General features: G+C 44.1%; 1 non-coding gene across 1 annotated transcript; it reads right to left on the reverse strand.

Moving 5' to 3' along the window:
- Positions 1–13,094: 13,094 nt before the first annotated feature.
- Trnar-gcg lies at positions 13,095–13,208 on the reverse strand. Its single transcript has 2 exons — positions 13,172–13,208; positions 13,095–13,129 (listed from the first exon to the last, which is right to left on the reverse strand). It is a non-coding gene; the product is annotated as a tRNA-Arg (tRNA).
- Positions 13,209–23,601: the final 10,393 nt, after the last annotated feature.

Here is a 23,601-nt window from a genome sequence, read left to right on the forward strand (position 1 = left end):
TTTTTTCCATTTCCAGGAGTGTATGTAGATGTAGATACTGCCAACAGGGGCAGCTTTTATCAGAAAACACAACAGACCTTCACGCTGCCCTTGAAGGGCCTCTCGCACGACACCACTGAAGTCTCAAACAGCCATGGTTTGGGGTCAATGTAACACACGCTAGAGGGGGTCTGGCTCAGAGGTGTCGTTTGAAGTAACCGATTCGTAACAGTTCGTTATGGCACTGTGGTGCCTACTGCTAATCAAAGTGCTGCTCCGGATGAACACCATACAATACTCTTACTGCTCGCTTTTGTGCAATCAATACTTTAATCGATGCAACGCAGCCATGACACCCTCCGCCTGTCTCCCTGCAGCTTGTAATGGTACTTGAATTACGTAACCATTACGGCACCTCAGCCTCTCGATACCAGCAATATTCTACTGTGTTTCTGTAAAGTAGTTAACATATTTCTGAGACAACATTCAGATTTGATTTCGTTAATATAGAGGTACTTTGATACATCGATATGTTGATATTGCAATGATATTATTCTTATGTGTATTCTTACTTTTGTCACTATGATCTTTGACGTACTTCTAACTCTTGATTTTTGGGCGCGTAAGCGATTATTAGTTTAGTTAGAGAGTCGGCCCTTGGAAAAGTCAAGTCTTGGACGTCATGTTGGAAAGACGCATATTGTAGCCAGTTTATAAAATGTGAACTTTAACAGTGAGGAAGATGTTTTCGAGTATGTTTTGTATTGTGAAGTGATGTTTTGTGTGTTACGTGATATTACAACAAAAGTAATAAAAAGGAAATGTAACTTAAATTCGGAGTGCTGATTATTTTTTTACGTGACCATTGTCCTGCAAAAGTGTAATCTTCAAGAATGGTTTGTGAAGCGCATCTACAAAACTTTTGAATATCGCAGAATAAAACCTAGGCCTCTTTGCATCCGAGCTTGGAATCATCACCACCTAGATTTTCGACGATTGAGCCATGATTTTAGAACAAGACCAGCGTGGGAAACACGAAAATATGAGTGCCTAGTTTATTCAAAAATGGTTCAAATGGCTCTGAGCACTATGGGACTTAACATCTGTGGTCATCAGTCCCCTAGAACTTAGAACTACTTAAACCTAACTAACCTAAGGACATCACACACATCCATGCCCGAGGCAGGATTCGAACCTGCGACCGTAGCAGTCGCGCGGTTCCGGACTGCGCGCCTAGAACCGCTAGACCACCGCGGCCGGCCCCTAGTTTATTCATTATTACATGAAATGACTTTATTATCTGTGCTCTAATGACACCTGCCACATAATAACTTTGTTGATGCCCGAAAATGCAGTATTTAGCAGCGTGAGCAACACCACAATCATTATTAAATTTTGACCTTTGTTGTGATAGGGTTGTTAGAAGCTGTACTACTGCGCTTTCGACAATAGAACACCTACCAAGCAGTTGGTTACCATACATCGTACAGAGTGTCTTGTGGTTGTCTTCATGGCTCTGGGGGTCTCCTATCTGGACGGGGCGTTCCTGAACGCGACGCAGCCCATCCCGCCTCTGGATCAGCTGTACTACTACCCCGTCGCCAATGGGACGGCCACCAAGCAGCTGGTTACCGATGGTGTGGTATCTTACTTGGCCACCATGGACGAGGGCACCGGGTACCAGGGAGGAAACTCGGGCAATGGAGTCCTCCTAACCATGGAACACTTAATGTCACATCTGGACTCTACAGCCTGGGAAATATCTAACGGTGTCAACACCTTGTTCGACTGGTTGCTGCCGGGGATCACTGTGTGCTACTGGAACTTCACGAACGCTGTGCTCGGTGGGCTGAACTCTACGGAAGAGGTAAGCTGCCAACTGAGAAACATTTCCAACTCCCATAACCAGTAATAAGTTTAACAAAAACACTAACAACAAGTAAAACTTAAACATTCAAAAATAATCTGGTGAATCTTAAAAATGCGTTTGTGTGACATTTGTTATTACAAATAAAGTTATATTTGTTACACAAAATTTAGTTCTAATCCCAATTCTGGCGGTAAAATTTAGCATGTAGAATAGTCTGTCGTAATTTTTGTACAAGTATCATGAACTTCAGAATGGAAATGGAAATGCCGAGTGGCTAAGGCCTCCCGTCGGGTAGACCGTTCGCCTGGTGCAATTCTTTCGAGTTGACGCCACTTCGGGGACTTGCGTGTCTATGTGGATGAAATCTGCTGTCTTTTAACTTTTTTTTTTTTTTGCATACGGAAGATATTGCGCGCGTGGTGTGGTCTGCTCGCTCTCCCGATTTGAATCCCGTAGAACATATCACGTCAGCTTCATCCACCAACCGGTGAGCAGCTCTCCAGGAAGAATGGGCATCATTGCCTCAACATGAGACTGATGACATCATTCACAGCGTACCCCGTCGTTGTCAGGCCTGTATTGCTGCCGGAGATGGTTCAAATGACTCTGAGCACTATGCGACTTAACTTCTGAGGTCATCAGTCGCCTAGAACTTAGAACTACTTTAACCTAACTAACCTAAGGACATCACATACATCCATGCCCGAGGCAGGATTCGAACCTGCGACCGTATTGCTGGTGACACCCCATGCTGTGCACATTGACCAGCGGTGTGTGGTGCAATCCATTAAGTTTGGACAAACGAAGACAATTTTTGTCTACCGTTATGCATGTTGCAGTTGTTGCATTGTTTCTACTTTGCCATCACCTGTTTATACTGTTTTGTACTAAAATAAACGCAACCTTGCAAAATTTCCGTTTGTTGCAATAATTTTGGACACCAGCGCAAATTGCTTGCAGAGTCTCAACATCTTTAACCACTTTGAATAACACATTATGTCCTCCACCTTCATATATCTTTTCCACTAACTGTTGGTCCTTAAGTGGTTCAGATCCTCATTTTAATGTATTCAGTGTTCACCCTACCCTCATTTTCTTTATGTTTCCAATTTCCTTTTCTTGTGGATTTCTCTGATCTTAAATAGCTATACATGTACTTACTTACTTTACTTTACATGTGGCAAGGGCCTTATCCATCATACGCCTGCTCTTTGAGCCTTTTCCACTTCTGTCTGTCCAATTCGCTGTTTGTCCAATTCGCTGTTTGTCCAGTTTCTGTTGCTGTTCATCCTAGTTGTGTCCTCCCGAATGTTATCCCGCCATCTGATTCTGGGTCTCCCTCTTCCTCTCATTCCATCTATTGTTCTGCTGAATGCCATTCTAGGTAGTCTATTCTCATTCTTGCTATATGGCCTGCCCAATTCAACCTTCTCCTCTTGAGCACTTCTCTAGGACAAGGTTAAATAAATGGCATCCCCTCGTCTGAGTCCAGTGTACACCTTAAAATCTTCAGTTTCTCCTACCGGTGTCTTTATGCGACATAAAGTCTCGTCTATACACATTTTAACTAACCTGATTAATTTTGATGGTATTTTAAATTCCTTCATTATATTTAGGAGCGACTGTCGGTGTATGCTATCATAGGCCTTTTTAAAATCTACGAATAATATGTGGATATCTACATTGAATTCTCACACCTTCTCAGTTACTTATCTCAGGGTGAATATGTGATCTAAGGCAGATCTGTTTCTGCGGACCGGCCGCTGTGGCCGAGCGGTGCTAGGTGCTTCAGTCCGGAACCACGCTGCTGCTACGGTCGCAGGTTCGAATCCTGCCTCTGGCATGGATGTGTATGATAATCTTAAGTAGTTCTAAGTTTAGGGGATTGGTGACCTCAGATGTTATGTCCCATAGTGCGTAGAGCCATTTGAACCATTTTGTTTCTGTGGAAACCGCATTGGTAGTACCCAATCAGCTCTTCTGTTATTGGAATCAGGCTGTTTAGTAGACAGCTCGATAAGATTTTGTAGGTGACATCCAGTAAGGCAATTCGTCTGTAGTTATCACAAACAAGTGGATCGTTCATCTTTAATATCGGACACACAATTGCACTTTTCCAATCTGCAGAAATGATTTCTGTCTTCCAAATTGTTTCTATTAACGCCTGTATTTCTAATTCCAGTTGTGGGCCTACATTCTTTAATAACTCAGCGTATATCTGGTCTTCACCACGCGCTTGTTATTTTTTAATTTCTTTATTGCTTGTTGTGTTTCATTTACTGATCGGGTAGTAACTGTATCAGCTGTATAAATTGTATCAGGTTCTTCCAATTTAAAGTAAGAGTGTGGGTCATTGCAGTTGAGAAGTTGTGAAAAGTATGTCTTCCACATTTTTTATATGTCACTTTTGTCGGTCAGTATTTTCCCATGCTGATCCTTTATAAACTGTTCCCTTTTATTGAATTTACCAAAGATCTTTTTTTATATTTTGATATATTTTTATATACGTTTCCATATGTCATACAATATATATATATATATATATATATATATATATATATATATATATATATATACAGGGTGTTTCAAAAATGACCGGTATATTTGAAACGGCAATAAAAACTAAACGAGCAGCGATAGAAATACACCGTTTGTTGCAATATGCTTGGGACAACAGTACATTTTCAGGCAGACAAACTTTCGAAATTACAGTAGTTACAATTTTCAACAACAGATGGCGCTGCGGTCTGGGAAACTCTATAGTACGATATTTTCCACATATCCACCATGCGTAGCAATAATATGGCGTAGTCTCTGAATGAAATTACGCGAAACCTTTGACAACTTGTCTGGCGGAATGGCTTCACATGCAGATGAGATGTACTGCTTCAGCTGTTCAATTGTTTCTGGATTCTGGCGGTACACCTGGTCTTTCAAGTGTCCCCACAGAAAGAAGTCACAGGGGTTCCTGTCTGGCGAATAGGGAGGCCAATCCACGCCGCCTCCTGTATGTTTCGGATAGCCCAAAGCAATCACACGATCATCGAAATATTCATTCAGGAAATTAAAGACGTCGGCCGTGCGATGTGGCCGGGCACCATCTTGCATAAACTATGAGGTGTTCGCAGTGTCGTCTAAGGCAGTTTGTACCGCCACAAATTCACGAAGAATGTCCAGATAGCGTGATGCAGTAATCGTTTCGGATCTGAAAAATGGGCCAATGATTCCTTTGGAAGAAATGGCGGCCCAGACCAGTACTTTTTGAAGATGCAGGGACGATGGGACTGCAACATGGGGCTTTTCGGTTCCCCATATGCACCAGTTCTGTTTATTGACGAAGCCGTCCAGGTAAAAATAAGCTTCGTCAGTAAGCCAAATGATGCCCACATGCACATCGCCGTCATCAATCCTGTGCACTATATCGTTAGCGAATGTCTCTCGTGCAGCAATGGTAGCGGCGCTGAGGGGTTGCCGCGTTTGAATTTTGTATTGATAGAGGTGTAAACTCTGGCGCATGAGACGATACGTGGACGTTGGCGTCATTTGGACCGCAGCTGCAACACGGCGAACGGAAACCCGAGGCTGCTGTCGGATCACCTGCTGCACTAGCTGCGCGTTGCCCTCTGTGGTTGCCGTACGCGGTCGCCCTACCTTTCCATCACGTTCATCCGTCACGTTCCCAGTCCGTTGAAATTTTTCAAACAGATCCTTTATTGTATCGCTTTTCGGTCCTTTGGTTACATTAAACCTCAGTTGAAAACTTCGTCTTGTTGCAACAACACTGTGTTCTAGGCGGTGGAATTCCAACACCAGAAAAATCCTCTGTTCTAAGGAATAAACCATGTCGTCTACAGCACACTTGCACGTTGTGAACACCACACGCTTACAGCAGAAAGACGACGTACAGAATGGCGCACCCACAGACTGCGTTGTCTTCTATATCTTTCACATCACTTGCAGCGCCATCTGTTGTTGAAAATTGTAACTACTGTAATTTCGAAAGTTTGTCCGCCTGAAAATGTACTGTTGTCCCAAGCATATTGCAACAAACGGTGTATTTCTATCGCTGCTCGTTTAGTTTTTATTGCCGTTTCAAATATACCGGTCATTTTTGAAACACCCTGTATATATATATATATATATATATATATATATATATATATATATATATATATATATAGGACAAGCTAAAGGAAAAGAAAATAATAATTAATCAAAGAAAATTACGTCCACAGGGCCAGGTCCCACTTGAAGCTGGATCAGCTGCAGGCTGGGACAGGGACTTCCCCATATGGTCCATGGACGAGGTGTTCGTCCAGCTGCCAGAGATGGTGACCCCTGAGCTGGAGAGGGTGCGCAGCTGGGCCATCGACTTCATCAACGCCGGCATCGACGCCGCCATCAGGGAGCTGCCCAGCCTCATGGAGAGACGCCGCCAGGAGGTGAGCAGCACCACAGTTCCTTCCGCGCTGTCCGTGGGGTCCCAGGCACTCCACCATTGTGTTGCATGTGAATGGACTGTCACCTATTCTTATGAGCCGCTGCTGACTTCTCCATGGGTCGCCTCTTAAGCTTTGGACAAATGACCCACTCATGGCCTGTTAAGGTGTGACTTAAGTGTTGACTAAATATTTTCTCCTTATCAAAAAGACAGAATATTACTGGGACGATTTAATAAGGGAAGGATCTTGCGCGCAAGTGACGTTATAATGACGTGCACTCGGACAGTCAATATGAATCGACCCTATAAACCGCAAATGACATTAGCTTCTTCTATGTCCTGGTGGACCCTCGGAAACTGCGTTGGAAAAAAAAAAAAAACAGCTAAGTACTTGAGACAAGCAAGAAGATAATTAACACTGCTGTTCGTTTCACTTGCAGCAATTTAAGCGATGCTCTCAGGTTCCTGCCGAACCACAGCCCCAGAAATTGCGATGTTTTCTGGAATACGGCAAAGTATTTGTTACATGCAAAAATACAGATGTCTTTCCTGCTATTTTCACTCGCAGCAATTAGTCTTTCATTTTTTGACCAGAATGAAACCACAAAACCAAGGAAACAGTTACCTGAGAGAACGCACTCTTGTACCTAAATAACGCCGAATGTTGCAGTACGTACAGTATTATGTTAACAAAACCGCACCAGCATCTATTACTAAAGCAAAGATGAAACAAAATGTCAGCATACAACAGAACGCGAACCAACAACCTTCGTGTTCATAACGTCATATCGCTAACTACGAGCCCGCATCTCGTGGTCGTGCGGTAGCGTTCTCGCTTCCCACGCCCGGGTTCCCGGGTTCGATTCCCGGAGGGGTCAGGGATTTTCTCTGCCTCGTGATGGCTGGGTGTTGTGTGCTGTCCTTAGGTTAGTTAGGTTTAAGTAGTTCCAAGTTCTAGGGGACTGATGACCATAGATGTTAAGTCCCATAGTGCTCAGAGCCATTTGAACCATTTTTTCGCTAACTACGATACAACACTGAATCATACAAGTGTCAACAATAAGAGGACTTACCTTAGGATCTCCTGAAGTCTTTTACCGTCGATATGTTATTAACTGTCTCCAAAGTTGTTTACTCGTCGACATTTAGTATCACTTTAGCACAAGATTCGAGGGATGCAGACTGCTCCCTTGAATGTGGCAGTTTTGGGTAAGGCGTATTTCGATCCATGCTTAGAATACACACCAGCAGAGAGACTGGGCCTGAATCTCCACACTTACGACACAGCCTCAGCAACCAATCGCGCTGCAGCCATTGACAAATGCTTTGTGTACCCCCCTTTTCTTTGCGTCGTGCGTTGGTCGTTGTTTTCTTTTCTTACTCCGAAATGAGTGAAGAGATTAAAACATGCCCATGATGGGATTCGAGGATAGCCCTCACAGCGCCAAATCTCTATGACCTGCTTTCGCGGGAGCACAAATCAGCGCCGCAGGTAACTTCTTGTTCCCTCCCCCCCCCCCCCCCCCCCCCCTCGACCTCTGCGCCTCACCTGTCGGCCGGTCCAAGTTCTCCGTTGTTTACCGTCGCGACGGTCGACTATGTTGCAATGTCCGCACGCTACCAAAGGGACACAGCATCGCGACAAGAGTTTCAAGTTGGGCACCATATTTTCTATTGTCAAAACGAATCATGTACCTTTTTGAAATCAACAAATGTATTCAGTTAAATACCTATGGATTACGAGTGGGGAGGACTTAAATCGTAATCATAGTATAACCAATCTTGTCGGGAAGACGAACCAAAGACTGTATTTTATTGGCAGATAACGTAGAAGTTGCAAGAAATGTACTAAGGGTATAACTTGCCCGCCCTCTTCTGAAGTACTGCTATGCGCTATGGAACTTTTATCAGATATGATTGACGGAGGACTTCGAAAATGTTTAAATAAAGGCAACACGTTTGGTATTATGACAAAAAGTGGAGTGAGTTCCACGGATTTGATAAGTACGTTGAGGTGGCAATACTTGAAACACAGGTATTTTTCATTGCGACCCGATATTTTCTCCAAATTTCGATAATCAACTTCCTTCAGCTTAATTCCATAATATTTTGTTGTCTCCCATGTACACAGGCAGAAATGGCGATAGTGATCAAACAAGAAAAGTCAGAGGTCGCATGTAAAGATTTAGATTTTATTTTTTCCACACGCGCAGTGAAACGGTAGAGAGATAGTTGTTGTTGTTGTGGTCTTCAGTCCTGAGACTGGTTTGATGCAGCTCTCCATGCTACTCTATCCTGTGCAAGCTTCTTCATCTCCCAGTACCTACTGCAACCTACAACCTTCTGAATCTGCTTAGTGTATTCATCTCTTCGTCTCCCTCTACGATTTTTACCCTCCACGCTGCCCTCCAATGCTAAATTTGTGATCCCTTGATGCCTCAAAACATGTCCTACCAACCGATCCCTTCTTCTAGTCAAGTTGTGCCACAAACTTCTCTTCTCCCCAATCCTATTCAATACCTCCTCATTCGAAAGCTTCTATTCTCTTCTTGTCCAAACTGGTTATCGTCCATGTTTCACTTCCATACATGGCTACACTCCATACAAATAATTTCAGAAACGACTTCCTGACACTTAAATCTATACTCGATGTTAACAAATTTCTCTTCTTCAGAAACGATTTCCTTGCCATTGCCAGTCTACATTTTATATCCTCTCTACTTCGACCATCATCAGTTATTTTACTCCCTAAATAGCAAAACTCCTTTACTACTTTAAGTGTCTCATTTCCTAATCTAATCCTCTCAGCATCACCCGATTTAATTTGACTACATTCCATTATCCTCGTTTTGCTTTTGTTGATGTTCATCTTATATCCACCTTTCAAGACACTGTCCATTCCGTTCAACTGCTCTTCCAAGTCATTTGCTGTCTCTGACAGAATTACAATGTCATCGGCGAACCTCAAAGTTTTTACTTCTTCTCCATGAATTTTAATACCTACTCCGAATTTTTCTTTTGTTTCCTTTACTGCTTGTTCAATATACAGATTGAATAACATCGGGGAGAGGCTACAACCCTGTCTCACTCCTTTTCCAACAACTGCTTCCCTTTCATGCCCCTCGACTCTTATAACTGCCATCTGGTTTCTGTACAAATTGTAAATAGCCTTTCGCTCCCTGTATTTTACCCCTGCCACCTTCAGAATTTGAAAGAGAGTATTCCAGTTAACGTTGTCAAAAGCTTTCTCTAAGTCTACAAATGCTAGAAACGTAGGTTTGCCTTTTCTTAATCTTTCTTCTAAGATAAGTCGTAAGCTTAGTATTGCCTCACGTGTTCCAACATTTCTACGGAATCCAAACTGATCTTCCCCGAGGTCCGCTTCTACCAGTTTTTCCATTCGTCTGTAAAGAATTCGCGTTAGTATTTTGCAGCTGTGACTTATTAAACTGATAGTTCGGTAATTTTCACATCTGTCAATACCTGCTTTCTTTGGGATTGGAATTATTATATTCTTCTTGAAGTCTGTGGGTATTTCGCCTGTCTCATACATCTTGCTCACCAGATGGTAGAGTTTTGTCAGGACTGGCTCTCCCAAGACCATCAGTAGTTCTTATGGAATGTTGTCTACTCCCGGGGCCTTGTTTCGACTCAGGTCTTTCAGTGCTCTGTCAAACTCTTCACGCAGTATCTTATCTCCCATTTCATCTTCATCTACATCCTCTTCCATTTCCATAATATTGTCCTCAAGTACATCGCCCTTGTATAGACCCTCTATATACTCCTTCCACCTTTCTGCCTTCCCTTCTTTGCTTAGAACTGGGTTGCCATCTGAGCTCTTATTATTCATACAAGTGGTTCTCTTCTCTCCAAAATTCTCTTTAAATTTCCTGTAGGCAGTATCTATCTTACCCCTAGTGAGACAAGCCTCTACATCCTTACATTTGTCGTCTAGCCATCCCTGCTTAGCCATTTTGCACTTCCTGTCGATCTCATTTTTGAGACGTTTGTATTCCTTTTTGCCTGCTTCATTTACTGCATTTTTATATTTTCTCCTTTCATCTATTAAATTCAATATTTCTTCTGTTACCCAAGGATTTCTATCAGCCCTCGTCTTTTTACCTACTTGATCCTCTGCTACCTTCACTACTTCATCCCTCAGAGCTACCCATTCTTCTTCTACTGTATTTCTTTCCCCCATTCCTGTCAATTGTTCCCTTATGCTCTCCCTGAAACTCTGTACAACCTCTGGTTTAGTCAGTTTATCCAGGTCTCATCTCCTTAAATTCCCACCTTTTTGCAGTTTCTTCAGTTTCAATCTGCAGTTCATTACCAATAGATTGTGGTCAGAATCCACATCTGCCCCTGGAAATGTCTTACAATTTAAAACCTGGTTCCTAAATCTCTGTCTTACCATTATATAATCTATCTGATACCTTTTAGTATCTCCAGGATTCTTCCAGGTATGCAACCTTCTTTTATGATTCTTGAACCAAGTGTTAACTATGATTAAGTTATGCTCTGTGCAAAGTTCTACAAGGCGGCTTCCTCTTTCATTTCTTCCCCCCAATCCATATTCACCTACTATGTTTCCTTCTCTCCCTTTTCCTACTGACGAATTCCAGTCACCCATGATAATTAAATTTTCGTCTCCCTTCACTACCTGAATAATTTCTTTTATCTCGTCATACATTTCATCAATTTCGTCATCATCTGCAGAGCTAGTTGGCATATAAACTTGTACTACTGTAGTAGGCATGGGCTTTGTGTCTATCTTGGCCACAATAATGTGTTCACTATGCTGTTTGTAGTAGCTAACCCGCACTCCTATTTTTTTATTCATTATTAAACCTATTCCTGCATTGCCCCTATTTGATTTTGTATTTATAACCCTGTAATCACCTGACCAAAAGTCTTGTTCCTCCTGCCACCGAACTTCACTAATTCCCACTATATCTAACTTTAACCTATCCATTTCCCTTTTTAAATTTTCTAACCTACCTGCTCGATTAAGGGACCTGACATTCCACGCTCCGATCCGTAGAATGCCAGTTTTCTTTCTCCTGATAACGACGTCCTCTTGAGTAGTCCCCGCCCGGAGGTCCGAATGGGGGACTATTTTACCTCCGGAATATTTTACCCAAGAGGACGCCATCATCATTTAATCATACAGTAAAGCTGCATGTCCTCGGGAAAAATTACGGCTGCAGTTTGCCCTTGCTTTCAGCCGTTTGCAGTACCAGCACAGCAAGGCCGTTTTGATTAATGTTACAAGTCCAGATCAGTCTATCATCCAGACTGTGGCCCCTGCAACTACTGAAAAGGCTGCTGCCCCTCTTCAGGAACCACATGTTTGTCTGGCCTCTCAACAGATAACCCTCCGTTGTGGTTGCACCTACGGTACGGCCATCTGTATCGCTGAGGCACGCAAGCCTCCCCACCAACGGCAAGGTCCATGGTTCATGGGGGAAGAGAGAGATAACTCTGCTGTTCTCATTGAAGTGTTCAGTAGAAGGTGCATAAAATCACTTTCAGAGAGATAGTGTGAAAGTGGTTTTATGCACCTTCTGCTGAACACTTCAATGAGAACAGCAGAGTTATGAATTTAGAGTATGGTTGTGAGGTTTAGGATTCGTCCTGCATGCGATCTCCTGTTTTGAAATTCAGCCTGATTTTCATCATCATCGTCTCAGCCTTTTCCCACGTCATGGGGGTCGGCGTTGCTTTGCTGGATTCTTTACTTCCATAAATGCCTATCAAGTGCTTCTCCGAGCCATCCTTTCTCCCGTAGGTCCCCTGCTACCTTGTCTTTCCATCTCAGTTTCGGTCTTCTTCTTCTCCTTCATCCTTCGATTTCTAGGTCTTCAACTCTTCTCCCCACGTAGTACTCCCCTCTTCTCTGCACATGTCCATACGTCCATACGATCTTAGCCTACTTTCTTGGATCTTCTTCTCTGTAAGCCCCACTTTCACTGTTCCCCTGATGTACTCACTCCTTAGTCTATCCTTTCGTGTCATCCCATTAATCCACCTTAACATTCTCATTTCTGCCACTTCCATGTTTTTCTGCCTGATTTTCTCCAGGTATTATTTTATTCACAGCTGTACTTTTCATCAAGTGCAGTACATATTTTTCAGAATAAAATTGTCGCCAGCTGCAAACATATTTTTATTACGCATTACCGGTTTCGACAAATCAGTTTGTCATTTTCAGAAGCCTCATATTGGTTTAGTAGATGTCAACATCATTTTCATAGAAGTCATAATCCCATGGTACCTCTAGAAGTGCACATACTGTATGTAATTAATGTAAACGCAGACATAATTTACGGTAACTGAATAACGTCTAAGTATAGATACATAGGACTGATTCACTTACTGTAAATTGTTAATCTGCCTATAGAATTTCTGGACGTACCATGGCATTATGCTTCTATTCAGATGATGTCGACATCTGTTAAACCAATACTAATTTCCTGAAAATGACAAATTAATTTTTCAAATAAAAATATGTTTGCAACTGACAACTGAATTTTATTCTGAAAAGTTCTCAAGTCAGTAGGTCTGCTTCCAGAATGAAATTTGCACTCTGCAGTGGAGTGCGCGCTGATTTGAAACTTCCTGGCAGATTAAAACTGTGTGACAGACCTAGACTCGCACTCGAGACCTTTGCCTTTCGCAGGCAAGTTCAAAAAATGGTTCAAATGGCTCTGAGCACTATGGGACTTAACTTCTGTGGTCATCAGTCCCCTAGAACTTAGAACTACTTAAACCTAACTAACCTAAGGACATCACACACATCCATGCCCGAGGCAGGATTCGAACCTGCGACCGTAGCAGCCCCGCGGTTCCGGACTGCGCGCCTAGGACCACTACACCACCCGCAGGCAAGTGCTCTACCAACTGAGCTACCCAAGCACGACCCACGACCCGTCCCCACAGGTCCAATTCCTGGAGTACCTCGTCTCCTACCTTCCAAACTTCACAGAAGCTCTCCAGCCCAATTGTCCGCGAAAGGCAAAGGTCCCAGTTCGATTCTAAGTCCAGCACACAGTGTTAATCTGCCAGGAAGTTTCAAAGTAGGTCTACTTGTTTTTCTAACTTATGAATTAGGACTTCTGTAGTGGGTTTATAGCCAACTGAGACTAAGGAATTCCTCTGTAATGTAATTTTTCCACTTAATAGTCAAGTAGGCGAATTACTGTACAGACGCATTCATTTTTCTCACCACACCAGACGTCCTGTAACATTTCTTGAAGATTCTGAGCCAGGTCGCTGTATCCTGCGTCCCGTGTTGCAGTCGCTCTACCCGATGGCATACACGGCCCAGCTGCGCGCCTACAAAGTCCACAAGGCGTACAACCCGTTGTTCCAGCAGCACTCCAGCCCGGACATCTACAGCGCCTACGCCAAAGCGCGCGACGAGCTGCTGGCCCTGGATGTCATCTCACTTATCGACAGCAAGAAAGCGAGAAAACTGTAAACACGGCTCTACTGTCGCCTGGACAATAGACAACAGTGAAAATTATTTATACCTGAATTTTAACTGTATTCCTACCTAATTCCAATTAGTTTGAAAGGGTACAGTACCGCACGACATTGAAAATAGGTACAACATACTTCATTATTTTTGTCAGAACAACACATTTTTTTGTAAAATAACTCAATTTCAATTAATACAGCGAAGCTGGATACCAGTGTGGGAAAGTATGATAATTTATTTATTTAATTTATCACATGTGCACTCCCACAAAATAAATCCCCACATCCAGTATGGTGAGATCTGTGAAATGAATGAATGTATGGTCCTCTGCTAACCGCAGATAGTGAATGTGAATATATGATCATCTTTGAGACGATCCTTTGGCCACCTTTGGTGGAACCAAAGAGATGAAACTTACCGGAGCTTTGAGCGCCTGAAATGTGGCTGACCAATACGGTAGCATGGTCTTCCCCCACCTCGACAGAGGTGCGAGATGAACGGCCATGTTTCAGCACTCTGCCGCTGGATCTTGTGCTGTTAAGACCTGTCCTAGTTGTGCTCCGCAAAGACAAAAGAGTGGATACATGGTATGCATGTGGAATATTTAAGAGTAGTTTGAAATAATAATTTCTCTATTTCAGGAACTTTTTGTGGGGAGAATTAAATGTCAGGCAGGTAATATTAATGGGATCGTAGTAATCTTCGGAAGTGACCAACGGTCACAATGAAACCACGTGTAGCAATAAGTTGAAATACTTCCGTGTGCTTAAGTTAAGCTGAATTACTAGTGTGTGTACTATGAGTTGAAATATTTAAGGAATGGCGTGTGCAGGACTTGAAATTAGAGACGAGTACTTCCACGTGGTGAGTACTGTGTGAGTCTCAATCTGTGTATGAGACAAAGGATAAAGAGAAGTACTCGTCCATGGTATCAGTTGAGGACTCGCGTGTGTGATGAATATGTTCTTAATGTTACTTTGCGTGATATGATTCCGTGGGACGCTAGATTCAAACTCTGAGAGAGAAGCAAGGTGAGTCGGCCGTCTATCCAGCAACGCCACTTGGCTTGCATTGCACAGGAAGACGTGCATGTATCTCCAGAGTTCATAGTAGGAAAGTAGAATTACAAAGTGGGGCAGTGTCGTGTGAAACTGGGATAAATACTAATTGAAGTGGGAAAGCTGAAAGTGATAGTGTTGTGACTATTTATTGTATTGTATTCCATGTTGTAGTGTGGTGTATGTCATGTAATTTGGGTATGTGTGGTTTGCATGGGAGAGTAGCAAGGTAGTTTTAAAAGATTAGTGGGTTATGCTTGTTCCTTCTGTACCGCTCGATCTGGAGGAAAGTTTCGTGATGATGATTGTGAGAGTCGAAGTGTGAGATATAATAAAAGATCCACCATCCTATCCAGAAAGTGCACTGTAGCATTAAATAATTACGAGACCATAAGATAGAGATTCACCAATGTAAAGTCATGCCCACTGGGCGGAATTTCTCATGTGTTATTGTTGTAGGTTATAGAATTTGTGTGTTTAGGTTACAGAATTTATCGGAATAAATAAGATAGTGAAAATCAAAAGATTGCTGGCCTTTTCCTTCGAATTGTATGTTGCCATGATATCCAGAATTTATAATGTGTGCGCCATTCATATTCAGTGCGATGGCCACATGTTGATAAAAGCCGTTAAATAAAAAAAGAAAATGTGGTATTGCCAGTGCGTAGTTAACAGTCAGAGTTCTGTAAATTACTGATAGTCAGATGTGCGTTTCCGTTGTGTATTATTCATACAGGAGGATAATTTGTAACTTAATTGAGAGTACGAGAGTTCATGTTACTCAACAGATAAGAATGAATCCACTCGCTTGGCAGACCACTCATCTTGAAGGCCTGACTGCTTGATGCCACAGTATGAGCAAGGCATGTGAGTGCCTCTCAAGTTGAAAAACAGTCGTAGGTTGCACAGCGTTCTATATTAACTCAAGGACGGCACGTTTCGCCTGGATAGGGCATCATCAGTTTATCTGAAAATTTAAGGGGAGGATGGCATTACAATCAATCCGGCGTAATGTCGTCCTAACCTTACACTGAGGTAACAAAAGCTGTTTTTGCTTGGCGTAGTGTAGCAACTCAACGTGACATGGACTCTACAAGTCGTTGGAAGTCCCCTGCAGGAATATTCGGCCATGTGGGCGCTATAGATGTCCATAACTGCGAAGTGTTGCTGATGCAGGACTTTTGTGCACCAACTGACCTCTCCATTGTATTTCACAAATGTTCGATGGGATTCACGCCGGGCGACCTGGCCTGCCAATTCAGTCGCTCGATTTGTCGAGAATCTTCTTCAAATCAGTCACCAACAACTGAGGTTCCGTGACACAGCGCATTGTCATCTGTAAAAGTTGCATCTTTCTTTTGGAACATTAAGTCCGTTAGTAGCTGCAAAGTGTTCCAGACAGCAGAACATCACCATTTAGGGTCGATGGTCACTTCAGTTGGAACAGAGGGTCCAGTCTGTTCCATGTAAAAGACATCCCACATCATTATGGGGCCACCACCAGCTTACACATTGCCTTGCTGACAACTGGGGTCCATGGTATCGTGGGATCTGCGCTACACTCGACCTTACCATCAGCTCTTTTCAACTGAAATCGGGACTCATCTGATCAGGTCAATGTTTTCCAGTCATCTAACAGATACGGCGATGCCGTGCTGTTAGCAAAGGCACTCGCGACGGTCGCGTGCTGCCGTAGCCCATTGATTCCAGATTTCGACTCCCTATGGCAACGGATACATTCCTTGTACATCCCACTTTGATTTCTGCGGTTATTTCACACTGTGTTGCTTGTCTGTTAGCACTGACAACATTACGCAAACGCCGCTGCTCTCGCTCGTTAAGTGAAGGCTGTCGCCCACTGCATTGCTTGTGATGAAAAGTAATGCCTGGAACTTGGTATTCTCAGCACATTCTTGACACTGTGCGTCTAGGAATATTCAGTTCACTAACATTTTGAGAAATGAGATGTCTCATGCATCTAACCACAAATACCATCCAACATTCAAACTCTGTTAATTCTCGACACATGGCCATAATCACGTTAGAAACCTTTTCACGTGAATCACGTATTTCCCCGTATGGGCAGGGCATGGCTGGCAGAGGCACAGTCCACTGCTCTTCAGCCAATTGGCTTTACAAAAAAACAGAAGGGTGGTTACATAAAAAGGGGGGATAGAAAGGGGGACTCACAGAACACAGTAAATGGTGATGATGGGACTTAAAATATGCACTAAGATGGGGACATGCACTGGGAGACAGTTAAAAAATCTACATGAACTTAAGAGAACACAGCTGGCAAATCAATGTACACTTTAAAAAATACTGGAGGCAAACACAAGTTAAAAGTCGGCCACAGGATAAAAATCACACAGAGCAAGACACTTTAAAAAACCACTGGAAACGACAGAGCACTCATGAAGCATAAAAAACCGCTGGTAGGGACCTGCTGAGGGACTGGAGCCTGGAGAGGAGGGAAAAGAGGGAAGGAAGGTGCCGTGGGGGGGTGGGGCGGGGGCGGGGGGTGGGGGAGGAAGAGGAAAGAAAGGGGGCAGGAGGCGCACCAAGAGGTAGGAGATGGGCAGGGTGGGAGATGAAGAGGGAAGACAAGGCAGGAGGGAGTGCAGAGACACTGAAGGGGAGGTGGTGTAGGAGGGGGAAAGCCGCTCAGGGAAAGGGATGGGCGGAGTGGGAGCCCTGAGGAGGAGAAAGGTGGGGTTAGAGTTGGTAGGAGGGGTAGACGTCGGGGCGAAACAGGTCCGCTACTGAATAGCCCTTTTATACCTTGTGTACGCGACACTACAGCCATATGTATATGTGCATACCGCCATACCATGACTTTTGGCACCCTAGTGTATATTTTCAGTTAACCTGGTGACGCCCTATCCGAGCGAAAAGCGTCGTTCTTCAGTTAATAAAGAACATTGTGAAACCTACATACAACTGCAGCAATGGTAACGTTTCTGTGTAACACACCAAGATGGAATGGAATAATTTCTCAGTACAATTTTTCTTGTTTGGTAAAGCTCTTAGGAGCGATAAAATTGTCTGCTACACACCTGAAGAAAGATGTGAAGTGGCAGGGTGTCCATAAAAGAATGTCAGTATTTCATTGGTATATTATAACAGTTTAATTTATACTATTTACAACATACCGTACGTCAGTTTGAATGTAAACTAACCTAGTTTATCACAAAAACGTTCAGTATGTGCACCTTTTGTTTCACGGCACACATCTAACCTAGAATGCATTTCTTCCCACACTTTCGTTAATAATTCCGGAGTAATGAAAGCAATAGGCTTTTCAGTTCTATGTTTCACCTCTGGCGAATTGTCAGATAGTGGTGGAAAGGTAGTGGTGGAAAATACACACAATTTTTTTATGAAGCCCCAACGGGAAAGAAAATCGGATGGCGTGCGATCAGGTGAAAGTGGAGCCCAGCGTAAAAGAGCTCTGTCGAAATGATCATTACGACCAAGCCAATGACGAGGAACTCTCGAAAAAAGAGATGTGGGAGAGTCTCCATTTTGTTTCGAAATAAAGTTTTCACCTTTTCTTCTAATTGGTGGAAGAGGAATTCTCTCAACATATAGAAATAGGCCATGTCTGTTACGGTATTTTCAGCGAGAACAAGTCGTCCGTGCCCTAGACGTCGGGGCACACTGCAGAAAACGTTTAATTTTGTGGAACCTTCTTGATATTTGATATTGTACAAGTTCATGAGCGTGTTCTCACTCCCAGGTAAGAACTTGATGGGTATTACCTTCATTTCGATGACATGTTGCCTCATTGCTGAACATCACATGATCAAGTAAGTCATCTTCCCACTGCAACGCTTCATTCGCAGAGTTAAGACGTACAAGATGCTCATCTGACCTGTCAAAATAGTAAATTAATTAATATTAATCAATATAATAAAAAGTAGCAGCTGTAGCCGGTATCGACGCATGTGTAACTGTTTCTTTGAAACCTTCCACATTGTCATCTTTGACAACTGAAGTTCATCCTCTTCAGACACTTTTGGTCGTCGTGACCTTTTCCCTGTACACAAGTATTTGGACGTTTGGAATTGACTGTAAAATCAGCGTATGTTTTTGCCTCATGGGAGATCACAATCAAACGTTAAATGCTCCTACAGTGAACGGGTGTACTGCCGGTCCGTAGTGTCCAACGGGCACAATATTTTGGCGAGGGGAGGGGACTTAAGACGACCGCCCGCCCGCCCTCAGGAGCTCAGTTCGTCAGCGCACCTGACAATGGCGACATGTCTGATCGCCGAAATATTGTGCCCGTTGGACACTATGGACCGGCAGTACACCCGTGGACTGTTAGAGTAAGAAATACGCCGGGAGAAACTGAAGAGTCACAAAACATTAAATGAATTGCATCTTGTACTGAAATTACAGACTCACTCTTAACAAGATGCAGAATACGAAACGCTTTATGCTCAGGAATCGCAACTTTGCCAATGTGGCGTTGCAAGCGGGAAAACAACAAGCGTACTCTTACATGCACTTACCTAAAACTATTTGAGTTGCTATTTAACTGTGACCTTGAATCAACACTCTACAATACTTACACTCGATAGGATTAAAAATTATTAACTGAGACACCCTGTATTGATCTGATTCTGCATAGTGTATCGTATGTGTGGCTTAAAGAGGGCAGCATCAATGGCCCTCTGTTCACTTGTTTTGTAGTTGGTACCGTTACGGATTAAAACAGGAGCACAAGAAAGGAAGGGGGAAATTATGTGCCAGCACATTACATACCCTGTATATTTTGTCTTAGCTTAGCTTTTCTGCATCACTGAAGAAATGCTGCCAATCACTGTGGTGGTGTGGTGGGTTCTGAATGTTGATTGTGTGTGTGTGTGTGTGTGTGTGTGTGTGTGTGTGTGTGTGAGTGAGTGAGTGTGTGTGGGTGTGGGTGTGGGTGTGGGTGTGTGTGAGTGTGTGTGGGTGTGTGTGAGTGTGTGTGGGTGTGTGTGGGTGTGTGTGGGTGTGTGTGGGTGTGTGTGGGTGTGTGTGTGTGTGTGTGTGTGTGGGTGTGTGTGTGTGTGTGTGTGTGTGTGTGTGTGTGTGTGTGTGTGGGTGTGTGTGTGTGTGTGTGTGTGTGTGTGTGTGTGGGTGGGTGTGGGTGTGGGTGTGGGTGTGGGTGTGGGTGTGGGTGTGGGTGTGTGTGTGGGGGGGTGGGTGTGTGGGTGGGTGGTTGGGTGGGTGTGGGGGGTGTGGTGGTTGGGTGTGGGGGTGTGGGTGGGTGTGGGGGTGTGTGTCTGCTTGCTTGTGTAAATCAGGATATGCTAATGTTCCTCACATGGATCCTAAGTGAATGGTCCACGGAGGTCACAGAATTAGTCAAATATTTGAAACATATTTTTTTACTGATCAATACAAAATTTGTTACAAACATTTGAATGTATACACACTGAAGATAACTCCTAGCCGTCTTAAAGGAAAACAATTTACAATTCTTACTTAGACAGATCGCATTGGCCAGCAGAAATGAAGCAAATTCAGACATTAAAGAGAATCCGCATTATGTGACATTGTTAACATTTTATACATCAGCTACTGAGAGATTCGTCAATAAAGCAGCACTTGGCCTCACGTTATTCTGTACGTTGCAAGAACCTAAACTTTCCATTGTCATGGTGAAGCAGTGCACATGTTTGTTCGTGAACATTGACTACTATTATGGGCCAAAGTGAGAGTTCTATGATTGTGAAGACTGTTGGTATTCCCTTCAATGAACCTGCGAGGGGAGACGTCACTTGAAAAGAGCAGTATTGGGGAGACCGTGACACGTTTACACAGATCACTTTTATCGGGAACCATTCTTGCTAAAGCGCCACCAACAGTGGAAAGGTAGTACTATCATCTACTGGGGGCTCCCAAAATCTTCACGACGCCAGTTGTGGGAAGAACACATTTGTTTTATGTGCAGGGTCAGGTTATTCAAATGTAGAACCTCCCAGCGATAATACCTTTTAGAATTGAGAATTGATAAATATATAAATGGAAATGAGCGGTTGGCGTCATTGTAGGGAAGGCCCCTTATGGGGCAAGTCCGGCCACCTTGGTGAAACATTCTCAGACTTGTTGCTCGATCAGTTCAGGGTAAAACCTCGAGTATTCGACGATTTCTACCATCGTCATCATCGGAAGAAACTGTCAAAATCGCTGCTGGGGTGGCCTTATACAGCACATAAAGGGCTTCTTATTTGTCAGTAATTACGTAATGCTGGGGCAGATGGTGTCAACGTCTGCGGTGGTGGCGCCACCAGCCCCGTAGTGACGTAAACATGCTGTAATGGAGACTTCTGCCACCAATTGTATCAGGATGACCAAATGTAGAGGGAAGACACCAAATGTAGTAGGTGGGTGCCAGGATTTGCTGTATTAAAACTCGGCGAGAACTTTCCAAATGATTTATTTGTTTCCACTATAGTGCTCCGTTCACCTCGGGCTGCATCACAGGGTCTCACAATGCTGAGGCCACCACCTCAGCACCCAGTGCAATGCGCTGCTGTGTGTCCTTGTAGGACCGCGTCGTCAGTGCTGCGCCTGCAGCTGGCTCAGTGGTCTCCTTCCCCGTTGACTCAGCACTGCTCTGCTGAGGGCCACCTAGTGGCCCGCTGCTTCCTTCCTCGCTGTCGTAGCTGGGATCGAGGCGTCAAACAAGCGCCCTTGATCTGGCATCCGAATCTGTGGCCCTCACCTCGGGAAGTCTCCGGCGGGTGTCGGGAACCGAGACGGCTGCCCGCTGTAGTGAACCAAAAAGTGGCCCACCACTGGCTGGCTGTGGACCCCGTGTCGGACTCAGAGGGTCGAACCAACAACCTGCCGTGGACTGGGATGCTGGCTCCCCATTTATTGCTACTGTAGCTAGCAGTGTGACACAACTTGCCATCCAGGAGAGCTGCCTCTGTTTTGCCAAGCGCGCCACTTCACGTAACGTATGCGTAACACTTCCCAGTGGCCCTCTTCTGCCTGTGACTTGCGCCATGGAAACTGCTGTGTGCGCCCTCTCCGGCAGTTCTACACCCCTGTGGCCTCCATTTGCCTTCGCAACTGCTGGTGTGCATATGTTACTGCAATCTGGCCCACACCTGGCTGTAACTCGTGCTCCAAATATCGCACAAAACTAACTTTCCCTATCCTGAACGGTGGTGCCGCTACAATGCGACAAATATCTCTGCCTCTCCTCTGCATCGAGAGCTCACTTCCACGCACTGCTAAGATTATATTCGCTGTAATGGTAGAACTTCTTCTCGCACTTTCTTACTTCTAGAGTCTCTAATTGCGGAATACCAGTGTGTCGGAGGATGAGACAAAAGTTTTGTTTTTTAAAACAGTATTTTGTGTTTGTGAGGCTGTGCTCAGCAACTGCACATTTCTCGAGTTCTCGATTTTTAATACACTGTGGGCGTTCCGCACATCGGCCGTAAATGGTGCAGATGGACTGACCGATGTAACTGCTTCCCCACGCACAAAGGATATTATAAATCCCTGGGATCCTGAGGCAGAGAATGCCCTTAACAGAGCGTAGCATTTTTTTGTCTTCTGAGGATGTGTGAAAACACGTCGCATACCTCGTTACTGAAGACTCTGCCTCTTTTACTGGATGTAGTGCCGCAGAAAGATAGGAATACAATCGCTAGCTCATGGCGTGAGTGTTCAACGTTTTGACGTTTCGTTTCCATCGAGAACGCTGGCTTCATATCACTTAGAGCGTAGCTGTTCTTTCGGAACATGTAATATGACTAATTTCGGAATCCAAGTGGTCGTCGTCAAAAACAGTTTTTGCTCAGAAACCTCCTGCCAGATTGAAATCGTACGCCAAACCGAGACACGAACTCGGGACGTTTGCCTTTCGTGGGCAAGTGCGCTACCGAGTTCCAGTGTCGGTCCGGCACACAGTTTCGGTCCGCCAGGAACAAAAACTGTGTCAGACGAGGACCACTTGGATTCCGAAATTAATCATCTGAATTATGTGTTCTAAAAAGAAAACAAAAAAAAAACAAAAAAAAAATGTCTATGGTTTCATATCAGTGCACGCTCGGCTGTAGAGTGAAATTTCATTCTGGAACATGCCCAGGCTGTGGCTAAGGCATGTCTACGCTATTGTATCCACGGCTGTTGTATCCACGGAACCAACCAACCAACTCGCACACGCGCGCCCTGGCCACAGTTCCTGTCGCGGCCGTCGGCGTCTCAGGGCGTTACCGCCGACGGAAGAGGTCGCGCCATGGCTGAGAGCCCTCTGCCTTTTGCATATAAGGGGGAGAGCTGGCCCCGAGACGGACAGTCTATTGTCGATTGTCTTTTGCTAGCCTTTCGTGGAGTTTATAGCGGAGCCATTGCAGTGTGATTTTTGCTACTGTATTCGACTAGGCGCAGTACACGGATTACTCTCGGATATTACTTGGACTGCTGGTACACGCTTCGTCAGAAATAAAGATAAGTTATCTCTTCATTCTAGCTGGCGCAATTCTTGTCATTAATTATTTTTCGGCCAACAGACTTAGCTACATCCTGGTCACTACCCACGCTTTATACAATTTGTGGTGGCTGCCCCAAAAGTACCGCCGAGGACCTTGGGTTAGGGAGCCGTCACAAAATACTTAATACTGTTTCTTCCAGGAGTGCTAATCTTGCAGGTTTCTCAGGAAAGCTTCTGTGAAGTTTGAAAGGCAGAAGTACTGGCGGAAGTAAAGGTGTGAGAACTTGTGAGATTAATGCATGTGAAACGGAAAATTTGCAGTGGAAT

This window comes from Schistocerca americana, chromosome 10 (genome assembly GCF_021461395.2).
Source record: "Schistocerca americana isolate TAMUIC-IGC-003095 chromosome 10, iqSchAmer2.1, whole genome shotgun sequence".
Classification (NCBI taxonomy): domain Eukaryota; kingdom Metazoa; phylum Arthropoda; class Insecta; order Orthoptera; family Acrididae; genus Schistocerca; species Schistocerca americana.